Source organism: Sapajus apella, unplaced genomic scaffold, assembly GCF_009761245.1.
Source record: "Sapajus apella isolate SASKATOON/1434 unplaced genomic scaffold, GSC_monkey_1.0 scaffold59, whole genome shotgun sequence".
Classification (NCBI taxonomy): Eukaryota; Metazoa; Chordata; class Mammalia; order Primates; family Cebidae; genus Sapajus; species Sapajus apella.
Window position 1 is genome coordinate 2,285,095 of NW_022436999.1, and position 25,731 is coordinate 2,310,825.

At 42.4% G+C, this 25,731-nt stretch overlaps 1 pseudogene; it reads left to right on the top strand.

The window, feature by feature from the left end:
- Positions 1-18: 18 nt before the first annotated feature.
- Positions 19-25,731, top strand: LOC116528646 (annotated as a pseudogene).

Below are 25,731 nucleotides of genomic sequence, written 5' to 3' on the forward strand. Positions count from 1 at the left end.
GCAGCCCAAATAAACAACATGGCCACACTTTCCAAACCCAGAATCCACAGGGTATGTGTGTTGCTTCTCTCTCTGCTTTGCTTGGGGAGAAAAGAACACTCCCCTCTATAGGGAACCCGTGGGAATCCTCTCTGCCTGGAGGTTTCCAGCTGCTTGCTTTCGACTTTAACTTCTCTTCTCTCACGTGCAAGTAAGGAAAACAATACTGGGTAAACATTTTCTAAGATATACAGCCTTAAGTCAGTGCCACTGGAAGAAAATAGACTAGAAATCAGAAAAGATGGACTTGATTCCTGTGATCTCAGTCAGATCTTCGACGTCAAGGTACCACAAACTCTCCTTCTTCAAAATGCAGGCACTGTTCGTCAGCTCACGTCATCCGAGGGCACTTACAGTACCTTGAGTAAGAAGTACTGCCTTCTATAAACATCTCAGCTTCTGGAGACTTATTTCTGGACATTCCTAATGAGTCAGTGAAAAACCCCAAATGATCTATGTATCAGTTTCTGTTTTACACTTTCAGTTTATACAATAAATGAGAAAAGGGCTAAGCTCAATTTGCTGGAAGTTGACAATCCATTTTTTTTTCCTGGCAACTTTAAGACAATCCATTTTTATTTTGAAATCATTGTTGGTAAATTTTGTACCAAAGGAGAGGCTTACAGCAAGAGAGCAGAAATGAAAGCAGAAATTAGAAAGCTTATACAGTCTCAATTTCCACGACTCTAAAAACATTGATCAATCAACAATGCAGCTCATCCAGGAAAAGCAAAACGCTTTGTGGTAGGCAGAATTCTAAGTTGGCCCCTAAGGTCTCCTGCCCCTGCAATCTGTGAGCCTTCTCCTACTTACTCAACCAAACACTAACCTGGGTTCTGCTATGAAGGGATTTTGCAGATGTAATTAAGGTACCAAGATAGGGAGATTGTCTGGGTGGGCTTGATCAAATCATGCGAGCCCTTTAAATCTGAGTCTGGAGGTCAAAGACAGAAAAAGTCAAAGAGGTTTGAAGCGTGAGAAGAATTCAACAAAAGGGAGATTCTCCGTTGCTGGCTTTGAAGATAAAAGGAGCAGGTGGTAAGAAATGTGGCAGTTTCTAGGAACTGAAAGTGGCCCCTGGCTGACAGCCAACCAGGAAACAGGGGCCTCAGTGCCCCTAACCGCAAGAAACTGAAGCTGTGACAACCAAAATGAGCTTCAACAAGGCCCTTGAGCTCCAGATAAGAACACTGCCCACCTGACATCTTGATTTAGTTCTGTGAGAAGATGAGTGGAATCATGCCCTTCCCAGTTTTGGGGGAAAAGCTGTAAAGTAACACGTGGGGAGTTGTTTTAAGGGGATAAATTTGTGATGATTTGGTATGCAGCATAGAACTAAAATCCATGCTTTCTGAATGGTTTTAAAGCTTCTTAGCCTAACCCTAAGACCAAAACCCAACCTCCTTCAAAGAGAAACCTGCCAACCACTGTGAACCAAATCTATCAGACAAGCCTCTTGTAACTCAAAGTATGACCCATGGCCCGACAGCATACATGTAACCTAAGAAATGCAGCGTCTCAGGCCCCATCTCGATCTACGAAATCAAAATCTTCATTTTAACAAATCACCTGGTGACTTGCATGCAAACTAAAGTGTGAGAAGCACCAGTTAGCATTTTAATTCAGAGCTGGAGATCTGGAATCAGCAAAACCCATGCTCCCAACCTGGCTTTACAGTTTTACTAGCGATGTGGATTTAGACAGGTTGCTTAACCTCTCTGAGCTTCTATTAATAGGTAGAGTGGAGAAGATACTAGTACTGAGTGTACAGAGTTGTGGTGAGGATTAAATAGGACAGTATGTAAAGTGCTTTAGCCTTACATTTTGGCCTGTCATCAGCCTGGCAAACAGTAAGGGCTTAATAAATTGTCAGTTATTGTTGGATTGGGTGCTAATAGCATGAACTGAATGTAGAGGGAGCAGGTAAACCGTATCAGGTGGAAACATGTAGGATCACTGTGGCTGGCATCCTCATCTGATGAAATATGCTGTCACATGGCTCCTCAGAGGCTGCAAAAGGTTGTGGCCTTGGTTTTCTACCTAACACTAGGCTGGGTCAGCCACGCCATCCCAACTCCTGTAACCATCTGTGTAACCCTCACACCCTCTCCCCTATCAGCATTTAACCTCCCTGGGCTTGACCTCACTTAGCTAATGAGATCTGGCTGGAAACCATAGAGATGGTTGTCAGCAACTCGGGGCAGGTGGTATCCCTGAATACCAACGGCAGCTTGCTCCACAGAAAGGATGAAGAGCTATCCCAGAGGTAGAACACAGCCTGTTAGCTGTTTTAACAGAAATCTAAGGTTCTTCTTATTTTTGTTGGAGGGAGTGACGGCAATGGTGACAATGGTGTTGGTATCACTGAGTATGAGAACAAATGCATAAATCAACAGTGACAACTGACTAATACATAAGCGAGAGAGCATTTGGGATCAATTCTGCAGAGGCCCACTCCCCCTCCTGGTGGTTTCTCTGTTCTTGGCAAAGCCTCTCACTTGCTTTATTTCTCAGCCTGAGCCAAAGCAATCTCTATAGTTCAATATAAATAATGAGGGTAAAAGTGATAATAACAACAGCTCTCATTTAGTGAGTGCTCCAAACGCTAGTCACTCTTCATGTATTATTTATACTCCTTATAACAACTCTTTGAGGTAGTCATTATTATGTTCCTTTTTAGCCAAGGAAACAGAAGCCTCAGAGAGGTTAAGTGGCTTGCCCAAGTTTACACAGCACATAAGATAGTCTTGGATTCAAATCTGAGTCTGCTTGACTCCAAAACCTTTGCTCTCTTCACTTTGTCTCTATGACACAGCTGTCGTCCTTGACTGGGCTCTTGGCCCTTTGCCTGGACACTGTATCTGGGCCTTGGATGCTACTTCCCAGTCCGTTCCTGAGCTGCCTTGCTCCTGTCCTTCCCAGGTTTGCACTGCTTTGGCTTCTGTCTTTGCTCAGATGCTCACCTGTCTGGCCCCTAGAAACATGTGGCGCTCACCTATTTCTTGTCAGTCCGCATGGTGCTGCCCACAGGTTTTCTAATCTGACTGCTCATAAGCGTGCTTCCTGGGCCTGACTGATGAAGGAGTGACTTGATGCTCCTAGACTCTGGGTAACTGCCCCTCATTCTAGACCTTCCTGCATCACAAGTAGAGTCTCCCATATCGTCCAGCCTGGCTCACCATTGCAGAAGACTGTTTCCTGCCTGTGTCAGAGAAACCAGCCCACCCAGGTTCTGTCTGCTCCTGCTGCGCTCTGTCTTGAATACTCTTCTTTTCTTTCAAAACCACATTCTATTGCCCAGCTCATACTTGACTCAAAACTCAACCTAATGCCCACAGAGTAAGATCTCGACCTGGAATTATATCTTTTCACTATGTGGCCTCACTGACCCTTTCAAGTTCCAACTTTATTTTCCAGCCACTTGTTTCCCATCCTTTCTCTGTGATTTTCTGCTAGGCCTTTTCTCCTGCTCTTCTCTGCCAGGAATGCTCATTTCCTCTGTGCTAGTTCAGGATCATCCAACATCTAGCATAAAATCCGTCTTCTTTACAAAAATGGCCCTAATCCTCCCAGCTGGAAACAATCTCTTCCTTTCATTGATCTACTGTGGCACTGTATTTAGTGACACTTAACAATTTTCTACATTTTGCCATTGTTAATTAAATACATATTTTTTTCTCCCCATTTAGAGTATAAGGTCTCTGAGCACAACGAGCATCTGATATTTTTTCTTTTTGGTGGCTTTACAGCGCCTAGCAAAATATCTTCTTCACAGTAAGTGCTTGATAAAAATTTATTAATCCATCGGATGGATGGACGGATGGATGGGAAGAAATTATAGGAATGGAAACCCTGGCTGAGCTTTTTCAGCCAGGTAGCCATGACAGGAGAAAGACTTCACCTTCAGGTGAGCGTATGATCGTAATCACCGACGGGAAAGAATAGCTTGAACCAGTTAACCATGCTGTGGGTAAAATCAGGCCACATGTGTTTACCATGTTTTATGTTTACCAGGCTGCATCAGTAGGATGCTTTAAAATGTGGGACAGAAATCCTAACTCAACTTCAAACTAGCTTTTATCATAAGAAATGCATTGGCTTCAATACAGGGTGTCAAATGTTGGGTGGGGTTCAGGACTGTGGATCCAGTGGCTCTTGCCAGCTCTCTGCTGTGCTATCCCCAATGCTGACTTCATCCTGGGGAAAGATATCTGAGTTTTGGAAGGCTTCTAGTAGTTGCTGGGTTAATTGCTTCCGTTTTCACCTCCTACTAACTTCCTGTGACTCTTTCTGAAGGGTAAGAAAGCTTATTTTCCAGAAGTGCTTAGAAAACTCCTCTTTATGACTCATTGGTCCCAATTGGCCTTGGTCTGCCTACTCCAGACCCATTTACTAGCAATGGGGATGGGGTGGGGTTCAGATCACTCAGGGGCCATGCTGGAGCTGCAGTAGAACCTGTGAAGGAGAGTCACTACAACACCCCTTACACAGGAGACAATTTTATGGGGGCCGCTTCAATGAAAGGTTGGCTGTTATGACCTTCTCACTTTAGACAAGCAGTAAGCAATGAAAAAAGTGTTATCCAAGAGATCTTATTGTCATGAATCTTACAATATATCTGCTGGCTTAAGAGTCTTTCAGTGCTTCTTGTGCAAATCCATTGGTTAGTCAACAGGGTTTACGGAACACATGCTGTTTAGATAGTGTTGTTCTAAGCACTGTACAAAGTTAGAAAAACAAGACAATGTAGTTACTTTAAAAAAATTTTTTTTAGAGACAAGGTCTTGCTATGTTGCCCAGGTTGGTTCAAACTCCTGGGCTCAAGCAATTCTCCTACATCAGTCTCCTTAGTCACCGGAATTACAGGCACGTGCTGCACTGCCTGGCTTATTTTTTAACAGTGGAGAGAGCATTGAGGAAAGTACTCCTCTTTTGTTAATTCTGCTCAATTATTTTCCAGAGTGTAGAAACTGCTTGATGTCCTTCCTCCTTTCTTTGTCCCTCTCATTCAGCTCTCCCTTTCTTGCCACTAATTTACCCCTTTCTTATTCTTTCCTCATTTCAGGAAAGCAACATAGCAGAGATTAGGACTGTAGAATCTGGAGTCAGATTTCTTGGGTGGGAATTTTCACTTTGAGTCCTAGCTGTGACTTTCCAGCCGTTACTTCATTTCTCTAAGCTTCTATTTTTCACTGGTAAATCATACCTAAAAATTATGCCTACCCTCCCTGGGTTATTCTGGAATTTAAAAAAGGAAGCACGTTAAAAATGATTAATAATGGTTAATGATTTTCATTTTCTTTTTATTTATTTATTTATTTATTTTTTAATTTTTTGAAGAGACTACAGCACCCGGTATTCCCAGGCGGTCTCCCACCCAAGTATTTAATATTCATCTTTATTCTTTTTTAATTGTGTCACATTTTGTGCTCTCTTCCTCCCTCCTACATCCCACAGTGATAGGCTGATAGAAAATATTCAGAAATAGAGTGCACAGAATCAACTTCCTAGTGAGAAATGGAATGGAACCATTTCAGTTCCTTCTTTTTTCTTCATTATAATTCGAGTATTTAAAGAGTGCTATATGAATACATTTAAGGCAAAGATGGAAATGTAGAAAACCAGTTGAGAAGAACACATATGTGATACATATGGAAGCTGAAGCATGAATGTTCTGTTCTGTGTAAGCATCCCCCAGCTGACAGTTACAGCTTCATAGAGGCCTAGTTTGTTCAACTGGTTAGAGCACCTTCTGATGTAACCAAGATCAAGGTTTCAATTCCAGAATGTGGTGAGCCTATCTTATCTATTTGATGGCTGCAGCCTGCTCTCCTGAACCTGGCCAGCCATCTGTATATGCATCCATTGTTCAGAAGATGACCTATCAGAGGAATGTGGTTGAAACAATGCAAATGGATCACCTTACTAGGAAACAACATGACAACAAAAAATATATACTATCATGGGGGTGGGTTCGTTGTGTGATGTTTGTACATGAAAAAGGCGGCCAGGCGTGGTGGCTCACACCTGTAATCCAAGCACTTTGGAGGCCAAGGTGGGCAGATCCCCTGAGGTCGGGAGTTCAAGACCAGCCTGACCAACATGGTGAAACCCCGTCTTTATTAAAAAAAAAAAAAAAAAAAAGTGAAAAAAAAAATGAAAAAGGCACAGACCAAGACATCATTATAAAATTCTTGGAAAACCGATGGGTTTGAAGCTATAGGTTCCACAGCAATTGACAGCCTATAAAAAAGATTACTGCTGGAGAGAGATCCAAGATGGCTGATCACTAGCAGCTCAGGATCGTAGCTCCCAGTGAAAGCGCAGAGAACGAGAGGACGCCACACTTTCAGATGAATTTTTGTTGCTCACGCACCAGGAGATTCCCAGCGGAGGAGCCCCACAGGTCGCCAGTGCAACTCTTATGGCCGGCAAGGCGGTTTTGCCACTGCCTTGGTGCGGTGGTTCTTGGTGCAGAGTCAGAAAAGCACCATCAATAATAACGCTGCTGTTTTGGCTGGCACAGTTGGGTTGCTCAGATTTTAGCACTGGGAATCAACAAGTTGGACATCCACTCAGAAACCCAATTATAAAGACGGTAATTATAAAGACCACAGATGGATAAATTTATAATGAAGGGAAGAAAACAGCCTAAAAAGGCTGAGAATCCCCAAAATCAGAATGCCTCTCCCTGTATAGGGGATCACAGTTCCTCATCAGCAACAGAACAAGGCCTGATGGAGAAAGACTGTGTTCCATTAACAGAAGCAGGCTTTAAAACGTGAATGATAAGAAACTTCTGGGAATTAAAAGAACTTGTTCTAACCCAATGCAAAGAAACTAAGAACGTTGAAAAAAGGTTTGATGAAATGTTAACAAAAATACACAATTTAGAGAGGAATATAAGCGAATTAATGGAGCTGAAAAACACAACACGAGAACTTCGCGAACTATGCACAAGTTTTAACAGCCGAATCGATCAAGCAGAAGAAAAGATATCAGAAGTCGAAGACCAACTTAATGAAATAAAACAAGAAGACAAGATTAGAGAAAAAAGGATAAAAAGGAATGAGCAAAATCTCCAAGAAATATGGGACTATGTGAAAAGACCTAATCTACACTTGATAGGTGTACCTGAATGTGACGAAGAGAATCAATCAAAGCTTGAAAATACGCTTCAGGATATTATTCAGGAAAACTTTCCCAACCTAGCAAGGCAGGACGATATTCAACTCCAGATAATACAGAGAACACCACAAAGATATTCCTCAAGAAGACCAACCTCAAGGCACATAATCGCCAGATTCACCAGGGTTGAAATGAAGGAGAAAATACTGAGGGCAGCCAGAGTTAAAGGTTAGGTTACCCATAAAGGGAAGTCTATCAGACTCACAGGCAGATCTCTCAGCAGAAACCTTACAAGCTAGAAGAGAGTGGGGGCCAATATTCAACATCCTTAAAGAAAAGAACTTTCAACCCAGAATTTTATATCCAGCCAAACTAGCTTCATAAGCAAAGGAAAAATAAAATCTTTTGTGAACAAGCAAGCACTCAGAGATTTCATCACCACCAGGCCTGCTTTACAAGAGCTTCTGAAAGAACCACTACACATAGAAAGGAACAACCAGTATCAGCCTTTCTAAAAAATACCAAAAAGTAAAGAGCATCAACATAATCAAGAATTTACATCAACTAATAGGCAAAACAGCCAGCTAACATTAAATGGCAGTATTAAACTCACATATATTATTATTAATTCTAAATTTAAATCGACTAAATCCCCCAATCCAAAGACACAGACAGGCAAAAAAAGCCAAAACCCATCGGTATGCTGCATCCAGACCCATCTCACATGCAAGGACACACAAAGACTCAAAACAAAGGGATGGAGAAAGATTTACCAACCAAATGGAGAGCAAAAATAAATAAATAAATAAAAAGCAGGAGTTGCTTTAAAGCAACAAAGATCAAAAGAAGCAAAGAAGGATATTACATAATCATAAAAGGATCAATGCAACAAGAAGAGCTAAAGATCCTAAATATATACGCACCCAATACAGAAATGCCCAGATATATAAGACTTATAAAGAGACTTAGACTCCCACACAATAATAGTGGGAGACTTCAACATCAATATTAGACAGATCAATGAGACAGAAAGTTAACAACGATATCCAGGACTTGAACTCAGATCTGGAACAAGTAAACTTAATTAACATTTATAGAACTCTCCACTCTAAATACACAAATTATACACTCTTATCAGTACCACATCACATCTATTTACAGGTTTCAATGAAATATTGGTTGGCTGCTTGTTTGTTATTTTCTTCCCTCATTTTTTTTTCGTGTCTCTATTATTAAGCACAATTATAGGCATTCCCATTTTTAGACTGCATTCTAGCCCGGGCAATAAAGCAACACCCCCGTTCTCTCTGCCTCTTCCTCTTTCTCTTTCTTCCTCTCCTTCATTCTTTTTTATTTATTTATTTATTTATTTATTTTTCTTTCTTTCTTTCTTTCTTTTTTTTTTTTTTATTTTATAAAAAAGAAAGAAAGGAAAAAAAATAAATAAATAAATAAATAAAAAAGAATGAAGGAGAAGAAGAAGGAGAAAAAAAAAGATATTTGAAACCCAGAGAACCTGGGCCAAGTCTCCTTCCTCTCACTCTTGACCACATGAGTCTCTTCAAACAGAGAGAAGGGCTGTACAGAGGCAGCCCCCACACCCATTGCCTGGTTCCGTGGGGATCCATGTTTCATTTCTGGCTCCTGGGTTGTATACTTTTCTCAGACAAAATGAGAGAACATTTTCATCCTTCCCTGCCTGAGTGACATCAGGGCGGAGTTAACCAATGAGTCCCTCCATCTCTAATAGACAAAATTGGGGCTCCTCTAGCTCTCCCTAGAATCAGCCCCGAATCCTTAGCGATGTCCAGAAAAGAGATTGTCCATTACCCTTGGGCTTATTTACCTCCAGCTGGAAGTCTTTTAAGCCAGATCTCTTTGTGATCTAGTGTTCATCTATGTGAGCTTCCCCGGCAGAGAACATGGGGTGTGGCATCTGGGGACCCCTGCCTCCCTGAGCCATGGGAGAGAGGACTGAAACACTAAGCACATGTTCCCATCCTCACCATCTCCCCAAATCAGGAAAAAAAAAAAAAAAGATCACTGCTACATCTCTTGTTTTTAATGCCCCTTCTCTCCTTAGAGACCATTTGGAGAATAACTTTCTGTTCCTGTAGAGTAGACTCAATTGCTGGAAGTATCTCATATGGGAAGATTTTCCTGACATCTTGTTCTCCTCAACTGAATTTCTCTCCAACCCCCACCCCTTCTAGAGTTATGTGCTCTCTTTACTACGCTCCCTCTCTGTCATGTTATGTTGGTTACTAAGTCAGCTTGGACTGCTGTAACATAACATGTTATGGCACTGGGTTGCCATAATACCCAGTCTATGTTATGGATTGAGTGGCTTAAAAAACAAAAAATTATGTTCTGACATGTCTGGAGGCTGGAAGTATGAGATCAAGGTGCCAGCGTGGTCAGGTTCTTGTGAGGGCTCTCCCCTTGGTGTGTAGATGACTACCTTCTCTCTGTGTCCTCACATGGCATATATATGGGGGTGGGGAGAGAGTGAGAGAGAGAGACTGTGAGCTCTCTGGTGTCTCCTCTTACAAGGGTACTAATCCCATTATGAGGACGAATATGGTTTAGATGTTTGTCCCGTCCCAATCTCATGTTGAAATGTGATCCTCAGTGTTGGATGTGGGGCCTGGTGGGAGGTGAATGGATCATGGAGGTGGATCCCCTGTGAATGGCTTACCGCCATCGCCTTGGTGATAAGTAAGCTCTTGCTCTGAGTTCACATGATGTCTAGGCCTTTAAAAGTGTATAGAGGCCAGACACCGTGGCTCACGCCTGTAATCTGAGCACTTTGGGAGGTTGAGACAGGAGGATCACAAGGTCAGGAGTTTGAGACCAGACTGGCCAATATGGGTGAAACCCTTCTCCTAAAACGACAAAAATTAGCTGGGCATTGTGGTGGGCACCTGTAGTCCCAGCTACTGGGGAAGCTGAGGCAGGAGAATCGCTGGAACCCGAGGGGTGGAGATTACAGTGAGCTGAGATCGTGCCACTGCACTCCAGCCTGGGTGACAGAGTGAGACTCCATCTCAAAAAAAAAAAAAAAAAAAAAGTGCATGGAACCTTCCTCCGTCTCTTGCTTTCACTCGCACCGTGTGATGTGCCGGCTTCTCTTCCTTTCTGCCATGATTTTAACTTCCTGGGGCCCTGACCTGAAGCAAATGCCAGCACCATGCTTCCTATATAGCCTATTGAACGGTGAACTAGATATACCTCTTTTCTTCATAGATTACCCACAACTTCAGGTATTTCTTTATGGCAACACAAGAATGGCCTAGTACAAGAACCTACCTCATCACCTCATCTAAACCTAATTCCTTCCCAAAAGCCCCATCTCCAAATACTATCACATTGTGGGCAAGGGTTTCAATATATAAATTTGGGGAACACAATCACGACATAACAGTTACAATTCTTTTTGAGGCAATGCATGTTCCTTTGACATGAGTGATACTCATGTAACATGGAAGTCACATTGATTTATACACGATTTTCCTGGCAACTTAGTATCAAGGTAAGCTTTTCCACATTTGCAGAAAAAGCCTTCGCCGTATATGAATACTTTCAGAGCAGACTGGAATTGATAGTGCAAGTTCTGCTTGGTTTAAGGGCTTTGAGTATTGCTGTCATTTCCACCAGTTAAACTATTCAGGGAAGCTAAGAGTAGAATGATGGAGCTGAGAAAACATTTCCCTTTACAGACACATTGAACAAAAGAAAAGAGGCTACACCATGGATCATTCACAAATTTTGTTGAAAATGGTCTAGAAGATGTCCGGCCTAAAGCTGCCTCTGTATATATTTTAAGTCTGCCCTAAAGGTTTCTCCATACACAGTGAACTGTAACCTAATTTGAGGCATAAACAGACTGGTAACGGAGTCTCAGCCAATCACAGCAGCCAAATTTCAGTTAACCACAGTCCACCAACTGTTCACACCAGGTTCAAATAAGGCAAATGCCCAGCTGTAGCCAATCCAGCCGTTTCTGTACTTCACTTATGTTTTCCACAGGTCCCTTTCCTTTTTCTGTCCATGAATATTGCCTGACCATGTGGCAGCCCTAGAGCCACTCTGAGTCTGTTTGGGTTCTGGGGACTGTTTGATTCAAGAATTTTTTTTTGTTATTTTTTTTGAGACAGAGTCTCGCACTGTCATCCAGGCTGGAATGCAGTGGTGCAATCTCTGCTCACTGCAACCTCTGCCTCCTGGGTTCAAGCGATTCTCCTGCCTCAGCGCCCCCCACCCCCCGACCCTCCCAAGTAGCTAGGACTACAGGCACTTGCCACCATGCCCAGCTATTTTTTTTGTATTTTTAGTAGAGACAGGGTTTCACTTTGTTAGCCAGGCTGGTCTCAACCTCCTGACCTCATGATCCGCCTGCCTCGGCCTCCCAAAGTACTGATATTACAGGCATGAGCCACCGTGCTCTGCTGAGAATCTTTATTTACTCAATTAAACTTTGTTAAATGCAATTTGTCTAAAGTTTTTCTTTTAAGTGATGGCATCAGAAGTGGATCCGAAGTAGAAAATTATAGTAAGTTTTTCAAAATGGGGACAAGATCAAAGAAAAAAAAAAAAGACAAAGTAGAAAATTAGCTGGGTGTGGTAGCACGTGCCTGTAGTCCTAGCTACTAGGGAGGCTGAGGTGAGAGGATCACCTGATCCCAGAAGTTCAAGGCAGTTGTGAGCCGTGACTGCACCACTGTACTCCAGCCTGGACAACAGAATGAGACCCTGTCTCAAAAATAGAAAAAAAGCAAACAAAATCCCCCACAAAGTAGAGCTTCTAATTGCTCCCAGGAGGATGGAGTGACCAAGCAAGGTGCCCGCGGGGCCCGTGGCGTCCATTGCTCTCGCAGCAACTGGGGATCCTGGGCCAGTTCTGTCTTAGATTCTGAAGTACCACAGATGTGTTTTGTGCTATCTGAGTTTGAGCAAGTTTTTTAAATCTGGATTTGGTTCAGAAGTCACAACAAAAACTGGACTTGGTCCAGGATCAAATCAGATTTGATAATTAACTGGACTGGATCGGGTTAGAGCCCTCAGATGTCTGACTGGGTCGACGGAAACTGGCAATAAATGGCAATTAGTGCGGTGGGTATGAACTCTAACAAATTTTGGGAATTTGCACAGATTTTGTGTTCTTTGTTTCTTTTTCTTACACACTTGGGTAGGGAAAAATCATGGGCTAACTTGGCCAAGGGGATGTTAGAGCCAAAGCCAGGAAGCAACATAAAAATAGGATGCTTGGCCGGGCGCAGTGGCTCACGCCTGTAATCCTAGCACTTTGGGAGGCCGAGGTGGGTGGATCACGAGGTCAAGAGATTAAGACCATCCTGGCCAACATGGTGAAACCCCTTCTCTTAAAAAAAAAAAAAAAAAAATGGGATCCTTAATTTTTGAGGAACTGAGTATTTCAAAACTGAGATCGCACCACTGCCTGACAGACTTGGCGACAGAGCGAGTACTCCACCGTACTGGTATGCCTGCCTTTATGTATACATAATATATAAGTATTAGGCAGCAGCAAATGCTTGCAAAAATGAAGGAATCTTACTAAAGATGATTTAAAATTATGGTGGAACATTCAAATGAACAACACTGCACTTTAAGAACTGCATTTAAAAATGAGGGCTCCTGAATTAGGTTCACCCGGGATGCCTATTGATGTGCAGAAGCTTCTAAAAAAAATTTCAACATTTTCATTGCCTCTTTTAAAGGCTCTTTACAATAGGCAACTAAAGATCTCAAATGACTAACTGATAAGGTAAATAGAATTTGTTAACATTTTGGCTTAGTTACTATCCTGCCTCACGGTGGAAAGTAAGCTGAATAAAGTGCTTATAAAAGGTAGGACCTCAGGTAAAGTAGGCTTATTTCTGTTTTTCAAAGCTACCCAGGCTGAGTCCAGGCATAGAGAACGCTTTCTCTGTCCTCTTCATTAATGGGCTCCACTCTAAACTCACTAATTTAGCTAAGCAACAGAAGCTAAGTTAAAAAGACCACCTAGCCGGGCGCAGTGGCTCACGCCTGTAATCCCAGCACTTTGGGAGGCCGAGGCGGGTGGATCACGAGGTCAAGAGATCCAGACCATCCTGGTCAACATGGTGAAACCCCATCTCTACTAAAAATACAAAAAATTAGCTGAGCATAGTGGCGCGTGCCTGTAATCCCAGCGACTCAGGAGGCTGAGGCAGGAGAATTGCCTGAACCCAGGAGGCGGAGGTTGCGGTGAGCCGAGATCGCGCCATTGCACTCCAGCCTGGGTAACAAGAGCGAAACTCCGTCTCAAAAAAAAAAAAAAAAAAAAAAAAAAAAAAAAAAAAGACCACCTATTGAACTAAATCCTTTCTGGCATCTATCTGGCTATTTTGAAACCCTTTTATAAAAGAAAATCACATCTGTGAAGGAAATCTCTATTTGTAAGAGTGTCTACCTCTGTGCAACGGAAAGAGACAGAGCTAAGCCTCTGGAAACTCTTTAAATTGAAAAGGCATTGACTGAAATTTATCTAACAAGGCTTACCTTTGTTTAAGGCGCTTTTCCTGGTCATCTTGTCTTAGCTGGAACTTTACTTATACCTTCCTTCCTCGGTTTGGGCAAATGGTGTTATTTAGGCCTGAAGCATGGAATGGCTGCGGGGAAAGATGAATGGGCCCTTAGAAAAATGAGTCATGGTTTGTGACAAGGTCTGTCTTGGTGTGATGCAACCTCCTCTCCAGTGATAATAGTCCATCTTCCCCGGTTTCTGGAACTCCCTAGGGGAGAATGTCAGAGGCATTTGAACCAGAGCAACTCCATCTTGAATAGGGGCTGGGCAAAATGAGACTGAAACTTACTGGGCTGCATTCCCAGACAGTTAAGGCATTCTAAGTTACGGGATGAGATAGGAGGTCGGCAAAAGATACAGGTCATAAAGACCTTGCTGATAAAACAGGTTGCAGTAAAGAAGCCAGCTAAAACTCACCAACACCAAGATGGCGATGAAATGCCGAGGCAACATCAGGAAGTTAAGGGCCGACGTGAATAATCCACTCCTTATTTAGCATATATAATCAGGAAATAACCACAAAAACGTGCATTTCTATGGAGTAGCCATTCTTTTGTTCCTTTGTTTTCCTAATAAACTTGCTTTCACTTTAGTCTACGGACTCACCCTGAATTCATTCTTGTCCGAGAGCCAAGCACCCTCTCTTGGGGTCTGGATCGGGGCCCCTTTCCTGTAACAACAGGATTGATGGCATTTGGATTCCTTTGGAAAATCTATCTTTAGACAAATAAGGAGAATTTTTAAAACCTTGCTTTGCATACCTGTTAGTAGCAATAGTATACAAAAGCAACATATTTTGGGGTCATACCTTCTGAACTTCTGAAACTGGCTTTGCAAAAATTATAACCAAGGAAATTATGACAGGGAAAGAGATCAGACCTAACTGAGTCCATCTTGCTTCTAAACTTTAAGCTGTCCTTTTTCATTCCTGGGCATAGGCGAACTAACCTTGGGAAGGAATTTAGTTTATAGTTTAACTCTGAAACAAAATTGATAATAACCCTTTTCCGGAAAAACAAAACAAAACAAAACAAACAAGAAAAAACCCTTCTTCAAAAAAAAAAAAGAAAGAAAGGAAAAAATCTTTGGCTAGAGTCACAGAGGGAGCACAAAAATAAAACAAACAAACAGAAAAAACCCCTTCTTGCCTGGGAACCAGTCTGCCTTTATAGGACTAGTAAATTAGCTACAGGATTAGAAACTATGGTTTAGTGGCCATGTAGCCTCCAGCTGCAAGATTCTTAACCTCCCCAAATCGCTCCTGGGGAAAGTGTAACTATTGTAGAACCTAAGGTCAGTGCTTGAGACATTTTGCAGACCCTGTACTCCACGGATCAACTGACAGCACCCAGACTGGTAATCTGGTTGTACCAGTTTTGTGATCCCATCCAGGAAAAGAAGACAACAAGCAAGAAAACTCACTTGACCTCCCTATGATTCCATCTCTAACCTGACCAATCAGCACTCCCCACTTTCCGAGCCCTGCCCACCAAATTATTCTTAAAAACTCTGACTCCTGAATGCTCAGGAAGACTGATTTGAGTAATAATAAAACTCCATCTTTCCCAAAGCCAGCTCTGCATGAATTACTCTTTCTCCATTGCAATTCTCCTGTCTTTATAAATTGGCTCTGCCTAGGCAGTGGGCAATGTGAACCTGTAGAGAGCAGTTACACTTCTTCAATGGCTAGCTTTGTTTAATAAGCAATTCAAGCATAATGGTAATGAATGAGTAATTTAGGTGAATGTGAATCGCAGAAAAATTTATAAATTAATTTATCATAGTTTCAAAAATCTTTTTCAGCAGCTTAAAATGTTAAAATCATGTTAAATTTTTTTTTTTTTTTTTTTTTGAGACGGAGTTTCGCTCTTGTTACCCAGGCTGGAGTGCAATGGTGCGATCTCGGCTCATCGCAACCTCCGCCTCCTGGGTTCAGGCAATTCTCCTGCCTCAGCCTCCTGAGTAGCTGGCATTACAGGCATGCACCACCATGCCCAGCTAATTTTTTGTATTTTCGGTAGAGACGGGGTTTCACCATGTTGACCAGGATGGTCTCGAGCTCTTGACCTCGTGATCCACCCGCCTCGGCCTCCCAAAGTGCTGGGATTATAGGCTTGAGCCACTGTGCCCGGCAAAATCATGTTAAATTAATTAATTGAAAGCCATTCAATGTCTGAATCATTTCTAAGTAAGTTAAAATACTGAAACATTTATTATTAAGCATAAATTTAGTTTACATACTTCAGCATCTTGTTTTTGTAGAAGTTAAATACATAGAAGTTAAATATAGTTGGATCTGTTAAGAAACATAAAAATCCGGCTGGGTGTGGTGACTTATGCCTATAATCGTAGCACTTTGAGAGGCTGAGGTGGGCAGATCAGCTGAGGTCAGGAGTTTGAGACAAGCCTGGCCAACATGGAAAAACCCCGTCTCTGCTAAAAGTACAAAAATTAGCAGGGCATGGTGGCATGCACCTGTAATTCCAGCTGAGACAGGAGAATCACTAGAGCCCAGGAGGCAGAGGTTACAGTGAGCTGAGATCATGCCACTGCACTCCAGTCTGGACAACAGAGCAAGACTCTGCCTCTAAATAAATAAATAAATAAAAGAAACATGAAAAATTGAGGAAACCTATCTTTCTAAAAATTAGGAGATGGCCTTCATCTATAAATACTGATATAAAACAGTTCAAAATTGATTACTTCCTTGACTGTTCACTGGAAATTAATGTTACTAAGAGTTAAAATTATGATTAATGTATGTAATTAAAATATAATACAGAGATGTGTACTATATGTACTATATGTGAAACAGGAGGAGTTCCTTTATCCCCTTCACAGGGTGTGTGACAGGGGTGTGGCTTGCTTCTTTGGTGCCCCACTTCTCAATCTGTAGGGGGAGCATGCAGGTGGCAGGTCATGGGGAGCATTTTTTGGGCTCCAACCCCACAGCAGAGTCCAGGGTTGAGTGTTGACAGCTCGCGAAGCCCCAGTGGGTGTGTGTTACAGTGTGTTCTTTCAGCTTTGCCATCTGCTGGTGGCTTGTGTTAATCAGCTCAGTTAGACCCTTTGCCTTATCGCAAAAACAGACGGCTTTCTGTATCCTGGGTTCTTGCCCTAGTGTACGGGAAAAATCAGATCACGTGTGAATTTGGAGAAGGAGAACAAGGTTTTATTGAGTGGTGGAAGTAGCTCTCAGTGAGCTGGGGAGGGAGCCAGAAAAAGGATGGAGTGGGAAGGTGGTCTTCCCCTGGACTTGAGCTGTCCAGCAGCCAGGCTCTCCTCCAACCTCCCCTGCCTGAATTCCCCTGGGTATTGAATTGTTCCACCATCAATGGCCCAGTGGTGTCTGCTGGTGTCTGTCTTCTGCTTCTCTCAATGTCCAGCTGCTTGTGTGTGTGCCCGCTGGGGTCTCAACTTTTTATGGGCACAGGGTGGGGGGCGTGGTGGGCCAAAAGGCAACTTTATGGGTGTGAAAATAGAAATCTGTCCTCATTTAGGTTCGTGGACACAGGGTTGAGGATGGAACCCTCACCAGGGACCCCGCCCTTCTCTACCCAGCACTTCGCTGCCCCCCTCCTGTATCGTATGCACATATACAATATTATATGTAATATATACATATAGTATATGTGTACTATATGTATGTACTATATATATGTATGTAATATACAGAATATATAGTACATATGTGAACACAAAGGTACTATACATATAGTATAGCATGCATGTAGTATAGTATGTACTATATATAGTATGGTATATACTATACATATAGTATAAATATTCTGTATAGTACATATATTCTATATACTACATATATATTGTATGTATGTACTGTACAGAATTGTTTATTTTGTTTTTAGTTACATATATCTAAAATGTACTACTGATAAAGGCAGGACACAGACAAATGCTTAGGCAGATAGGGTAGAGTCCCCAGGCTAAAACCTCACTTTCAAGCCTAAAACAGCCTGAAGTCTGAAAGACTGCAGTGCTAGTCCCAAATGAAACCTGTACCCAGAGGGAGAACTTTTGCCCTTGTTTGCTCACCCTTTTCCAATTGATTCTTCCTGAATAATGCCTTTTAACCAATAGAATGTTGCTTTTTCCGATACTACCTATGGCTTGCCTGGGCATGCCCACCTGTGCACTGGAGCATGGGGTGGGGCCATCAGGAATTCCTGCCCTATGCAGGGGAGGAGCCTGGCCTCATCAGATCATGGGTGATGGCCCTGGTTTTCAATTAAGGGAAAAACCTGCTTGGAGAAACCCTCTCTTTGCTGAGAGCTTTCCTTTCACTTAATAAATTTTGCCCTCCTCACCCTTCAGTGTGTCCATGTGCCTAAGTTTTCCTGGTCATGAGACAAGAACCTGGATTTAGCTAACTAGGGAGCAAAAATCCTGCAACATTTTTGTGGCCTGTACAGGGAATTTATCAGAAGGGTGAGTAAAATGCAGCCCCTAAAATATCTTTCGCTTTAATTTCTGAGCTTTCTCATCCTCAGATTTCTTCTGAAGGCAAGGAGAGCTGCCCCCACCCCATCGCTCTCAGGGGTTGGGAATGTCAGTGTTGGTCCAATCCAGTCTTTTCTATGGTATTTGCCTTATTTTTTTTGGAACTATAATAATGACTTTTTTCCATTATTTTTTGTTGGAACCTAGTATAATGACACCTATCTTTTCTTTTATAATATTGGGGGTGTTCTACCCTCACCCCAATGGCCACAGGCATGCATTTGGGACAGACAGGTGAGCAGCGGCTCCCTACCACCCCCTTCCCTCCCAGCCGGGGCACATGGCTATGTCTGCTGCGTACATGTGCTGTGTTCCGTGGTCACACAGTGTGGAACTGAGCCACAGCCACTGCCTGGGCCCCAGGGTGGTCTTGGGGGCCCAGGGCCCTTCAAGGCTGGCTGGCCACTGTTCCCCAGTATGTGCTCATGGTGTCTTCCCATCCCCCAGCTGAGGGGTCCAGCTTGGTCTGAGCCTGGGGGAAGAAACGGGAATTAAAAGATTCTCTCCCTGTTGGAGAAACCATTTGCATTAGAATAAGAGGTTTCTTCCTCAAGGATCTTCCCCAGCCCTACACTTAAGCTGTTCTTTTTCCTTTTCTCCATCAGGTCAGGAGTTAATGGTTTGGCAGGAAGGTAGTTGCAGTTTTTGCCATTATTTAGCATGGTGGTGACCACAATTGCTTTTGCACCAACCTAGTAACACAGCCCTGCAAATACAGGGGGCTTCTTCATGCCAGAGTTCTTTTTCTTGAAAGGTGAACTTCTGCATGCCAGACATTTTTTTTTTCTTGAAAGGCCTTTTAACAGGCCAGGACCCCAATTCACAAGACACTGTTTTCTATCCCTTGTTGGAGGAGGACCCAATTCCACAGTTTCACCAGCAACTTATGAGTCCGTGCACCCGCTGAGACACATTCTTGTCCAAAACTCAACTCCAAGCTTCAGGTTGAAGCTCTAGGAAAGAAAACTGGATCTGACAGCAATGGAAGTTAAAAGACATAGCACAGGTAAGCGTGTCTAAATTCTGCCAATTAAGCCAAGCCTCCTGTTTCGTGGATAGAGGTTATGCTAGTATCCATGGCATAAATGAGGTCTAGGGAACTTGAAAGCTACTGACAGCAGGGGGAAAGGCAGTGCATAGATAAGAGTGGATAATCCGACCCCTAAGCCCCCGTTAACTTGGGTGAAAAGTCACACTGACACCCATGGGCAGCACCCTGTCATTGTCACTAGGACTTGGGTAAAAGGAAAGAAACAAGGAAAGGGATGCCTCTCTTGTCTCTCCCTCACATAGCCTGGATATTTACTGGGAAGAGAAGGGAACTAGGAATGATTTGCTCCCCTCTTTCTAGATGAGTAGCCATTCATCTTCATTCTTTTTTTTTTTTTTTTTTTGAGATGAGGTTTTGCTCTTGTTACCAAGGCTGGAGCACAATGGCGCGATCTCGGCTCACTGCAACCTCCACCTCCTGGGTTCAAGCAATTCTCCTGCCTCAGCCTCCCGAGTAGCTGGGACTACAGGCGCACGCCACCACGCCCAGCTAATTTTTGTATTTTTAGTAGAGATGGGGTTTCACCTTGTTGACCAGGATGGTCTCGATCTCTTGACCTCGTGCTCCACCTGCCTCGGCCTCCCAAAGTGCTGGGATTATAGGCGTGAGCCACTGTGCCCGGCTCATCTTCATTCTTTACCCCTTTCAAATGCATCCTGAACTTCTGGGACTCCTTTGGAAAGAAAACAAAAACAAAAACAAAACTTCTTTATTTCCTTTTTTCACCTCTGTTCTCTCTTCTCAGATGGGTAATTGTGTCCCCATACTACAGCATACTACCCTTGGATCCATCCTCCAAACTGGGAAAAATTAATATTCCAAACCTTAAACTGGTTGCCCTAGAATTGAACTCAGAGGAAGGGAACCTAGAAGGCTAACATTCTGGCAAAAGGGTTAAAATTTTATCATTCATTCTTTTGGCCTCCCTCTCCCTGTACAAACTGATAAAAGGAATGACAAGGATCGCTGTTTATATTCTCTGTAAAGTTTTGATTAATGAAAAAGGATTTGTGAGGTTGGTCTTAAGCCACAGCCAATCTGGTGTGATTTGCATGCCTTTCTGTATGATTCTGTCAGGAAGAGGGGTACCTAAGGATAGGATGTAGGCCTAGGACCCCATAAGCCTGCTGTTCAAGTCAGCCTGGCAAACTGGTCAGTAACAAACTTGGCTGCAGGACTCCATCTTGTTTTATGTCCTGTAACCACGTGGCAGTACTTTGTTTTAGTCTCCACCATTTTACAGTGACGACCTGGTTCAGTCCTGACTTGAGAAATGAGTACTTTTGGGTTGATATCTGTGTGTGACTTTTGCCATTTGCTGATTCTCTTTCCCTCCATGAACAACTTCTAGCTCCCTTTCTTAAATCTTTCTTTCTCTGGGTTACTTTTAAAGGTCCTAGATTTTGTAAAAACTGCTTACTACCCCCTTGAAAATACTTCATATACTTGTGTTTAACTCATAACCTTAATTGAAGCTTGTTGGTTTTACCCGTGGGGTTACTTTTGGTAATGTTCAAATGCCAGAAATATTGGTAGCTTGGCATGGCTAAAGTCAGGTTACAAGGGATTTAAAAGGACTTTCTTAAAGAGCACTCAACTTAATTAAAAGTGGATATCCAAGTTATAGGTATATTTAAAAGTCCTTTATGTTTCTCTCTTCTTGAATCTTGCTTTTCTGAAAAAAGGTTTTTTCCTAATTTGAATGAATTACTCTTCTCCCCCATGTCTTGCACCTCTTTTTTTTTTTTTTTTTTTAAATCTCTCTTTTTTTTTTAGGCACAGTATCTCTCTTGTTGCCCAGGCTAGAGTGCAGTGGCACCATCTCAGCTCATTGCAACCTCCACCTCCCAGGTTCAAGCAATTCTCCTGCCTCAGCCTCCTGAGTAGCTGGGATTACAGGTGCATGCCACCAGGTCAGGCTAATTTTTGTATTTTTAGTAGAGATGGGGTTTCACCATGTTGGTCAGGCTGGTCTTGAACTCCTGACCTTGTGATCCACCTGCCTTGGCCTCCCAAAGTGCTGGAATTGCAGGCATGAGCCACCCCGCCCGGCTTGTCTTGCACCTCTTAATAAGAGGCCCTAAGGTTACTTCTGTTGGCCTGGGACTCCTTGGGAAAAACAGAAAAGGTGCCACAGATTCCAATTTGGGAGAAACCTCTCTTTCTTTCATGGAACCCCAGGAATTAGAGACAGATCAATCTGTATCAAACTTTATTTTTGTCTTCCTGCTATACCTGTGTATCAGGCCCTGTTTCTTAAAGGGCTCCACCCTGAGACCAATAATCCAATTAAGAAACTGGCAAATGAGCCGGGCACGGTGGCTCCCACCTGTAATCCCAGCACTTTGGGAGACTGAGGTGGGCGGATCACCTGAGGTCAGTAGTCCGAGACCAGCCTAATATGGTGAAACCCCATCTTTATTAAAATAAAAAATAAAAAATAAAATAAAAAAAAAAGAAACTGGCAAATGAAAAATCTTACAAATACTGGGTCTCTTTTTGTCTGTCGTACAGTTATATGTGTATTATGTGTGTGATGTTTATATAAAAGAGCTCTAATTAATTGACCTAAATAAATAAATAAGCACTTAGAGCAAATATTTTTTGAAGGAAAAGTAAAAGCTGTGATACCTTTTAGTTCACACGTGACTTTAATCTTTGAGAAATAAAACGTCTTAATCATTATTGGTAAAAGATGCAAATATTGTTAAAATGTAAATAGGTGTTCCAAATTATGCAGGTCAGATATTAGGTTTGCTAAATGTTTTAAGGTTATAAACTCCTTTGGCTTTGGAAAACTGTTTGACTTGCCTGCTTCACAAATGGTAAGGCCTGGGAACATATGGAATTAACTACACCCTTAACTACGCTGGAAGAAGTCACATTTCATTGGCTCCTAGTGCATAATGTAAACAACTTAAATTGGTAAGAGTTATCTTATAACATGTAGTTGAAACCATAGATAATAGATTTACCTGCAAGATGTGTAAGAACAGTAAAATGTGTTTTTAGTAAGAGATTATAAGAAGGTATGGAAACTGCCTTCCTGAAGTGATTTTTGTGCCTCAGCCTTCTATAGCTGGGACTACAGGCATATAACACTACATCCGGATAATTTTGGTAGAGATGGGGTTTCGTGATGTTGGCCAGGCTGGTCCTGAACTCCTGTTCTCAAGTGATCTGCCCATCTCGGCCTCCCAAAGTGTTGCGATTACAGTTGTGAGCCACCGCGCCCAGCCTCGGTTGTCGTTTTCAGTGCATGTTTCTTTGTTGTTTAGAAGCTTTCCCGGGGCCAGGCGTGGTGGCTCATGCCTGTGATCCCAGCACTTTCGGAGGCCGAGGTAGGCAGATCACAAGGTCAAAAGATCGAGACCATCCTGGCCATGATGAAACCCTGTCTCTACTAAAAGTACAAAACATTAGCTGGGCATGGTGGCGTGTGCCTGTAATCCCAGCTACTCAGGAGGTTGAGGCAGGAGAATTGCCTGAACCCAGGAGGCGGAGGTTGCGGTGAGCCGAGATCGCGCCATTGCACTCCAGCCTGGATAAAAAGAGAAAACTGCATCTCAAAAAAAAAAAAAAAAGAAGCCAATTCTATAACAGTAGCTAAAAGGTTATTAGAAAATGTGTTTTCTCATGGGGGATTCTCGAAGAACTCTCTAGGGATAAAGGTACTTGTTTCACTGGACAAGTTGTAAAACACTTAAATAAAGTATTACAGATTTAATAGCCTTATATGAAGCTAACTGATTTGACTGAATTGCCTTGGTATTGCAGATTGATAAAATGTATTGCAGATTAATAAAAGTCAGATGAACTCACAGTGGAGATCGTAAGTTGACCCACTTATAAAGGGTCCTAAATTCTGATATAACTAAATGATGCAAGGCTTTGATTCATTATGTCAAAGTGTAGTTTCACCTGGTAAAGGAAGCTTTTCAGAATGCACCAACCAAGAGCAATCAAATCCTTCATGATCTAGAACCCAGAGGTTTGGTTTTCTGGAAATGGTATCAGAGAAAGACTGCCTTTGCCACTCACTCTTCAGCCAAACTTGGAGACCTTGATACTTGAATCCATATCTCACAATTCAAAAAGGGCCCTTCCAAACTCTTGGAACTACGTATACGCAATGAGACTTTAAGGTAAAGCTAACCAAGGAAGTGTCTCCCCAGAAGCAGATGGCATCCAAGACATAAGCAGCTTCCCCAAGATCTCAATCAAAACTTCTCTGCCATCATGAAATTCTTACTTGTCTTGAGCTTTCCTTACATATGCCTACCTCTTGCACTTGGCAGGATAATGCTATAATTAGAATTTCACAATGAGGAGCTTTTATGGGTAACTTCATGGAGTGTTGAATCTGTCATGCCAAACCCAGATCTTTACGTGGCCTAAGGGATCCTTTAGTTAACCTGGTGGGTAATTTTAGCAACATTCCTAATGTAACAGTCGTTCAAATTGTACTAGTAGTAAGATTTCTAAACCCACTTGCTCCCACTCCCTGTTTTGATTTCACCCAGTAATGGGAAACTAGAACCATGACCAATGAGTATATCACAAGACAGGTTTGCACCAAAGCCCAAATGGAATTTTTTGCAAACTGACTTATGCATCAGGATATTATAGAACTCTTTTAATCCATAACTCTTCCTCAGGCCCTTAGTTTGAAGTTGCTAATTTCACCATTCCAAGTAATACATCCATGAACAATAGAACTGGAAAAGGGAACTTGTGTCTATCCATGGGGTACACTTTTATCTGTGGAGGATTTTGCAGCCAACCTTACACATGGGCTACCTATGCCTTAATGGACTGAGCATAAAGAGCCAATGTTAGATATCTTTTCCATGGCTTGGAGTAAAGATATAAATGAGGCAATAATTAGAAATGTATTCCTGGCTGGGCATGTTGGCTCATACGTGTAATCCCAACACTTTGGCAGGCTGAGGTGGAAGGATCACTTGGGTCTAGGAGTTCGAGACCAGCCTAGGCCACATAGTGAGACCCTGTCTCTACAAAAACATTTTAAAAACTTAGCTGGGCATGGTGGCGCATGTCTGTACTCCCAGCCACTTGAGAGACTGAGGTAGGGAGGATTGCTTAAGCCTGGGAGGTTGAGCAAGGTCCTGTCTTATTAAAAAAGAAAAAAGAAAAGGAAAGAAAAAAAAGAAAGAAAGAAAGAAAGAAAGAAAGAGATTGATTCTTATATTCTATTGCAAATTCTATTGCAAAGGCTATGGTTGCATAACAGACTTCTTTAAATTCTCTTGCTAAAGTTGTACTAGATAATAGAATTGCTTTAGATTCCCTACTGGCTGAACAGGGAGAAATGTGCTGTTGCTGCCACTTTTTGCACATGGATGAATATACAGGGTATTATAGAGACTCATCTGCAGAGGATTAATGAACAGGCTGCTTGGTTAAAATAGGTACACTCTTTATCTGGCTTACTCTCTGATCTATTTGATTTTTGTTTGCTTGGTTCATGGGGACCCTAGCTGAGGAGTATACTGCAAACAGCTCTTGTTATCCTCCCAGTGACAGTAGTCTCCTTGGTGCCCTGTATCTTCTCAAAAGTTTTAAATGTTTGTTAACATGGCAGCCATCTGTAGAATGTCAAATTGTAACTCTTTGGCTAGAATGACAAAAACTCAAGAAATGCATGATCATGAGGATATCATAACCTGTGAATGACATGCTGAGACGAGAAAACCAAATGATGGTAATTGAAAGTAGTTCTCTAAAGCCTGAGGTTTTGGTCATAATCTGACCTAGGAAAGAACCTGACCAAAAGAAGGGAATTGTTAAATAAATTCATTGTTTTGCACTGAGCCCCTGTCACTTGCACTGCTGCATTTTGGAGCAGGTTGTACTGAAGGCCTTCCACTCTGGATGCTTCCTGCCTTTGCACCTGCCACCAGAGTCAATGGAGAAACTGTACTGTCTCCAGGCTTCTGTGATCTGATCTCTGTAGCATATGTATGAGCCATTTGCTGCTCAAGTCTGAGAGTCCAACCATTCCAGAAAACACTTCCAGTTAGGAACAGACAGGAACCAGTATAAGAATTCAACTTGAAGTTCAAAAACCAGTCCCCTAGGTTACAAAGCAAGAGTATAGGAGAATTGCAACCTCCTTATCAGCCTGAACATGTTCATACAAACCCAGACCGGGACTGCTGCCCACTGCAGGTCACCACCCTCAGTTTCATCTTTATTCCAATTGTCAGGAGAACCATATTTACCTTGTTTACTATTAGTGTGAGCAGGGACATGCAACATCACCAAAACTTGTGTTCCAAGGTTCTCCTGTTCATGGTGGTGGGAAACTACACAGTGCTCAGGGCGTGCCAGTCATCCTGGACCCAGTGCACACCATTTGACTCTTTGGTGGCATCCTCAGTACCCGTTCTCCCTGAGACCATAG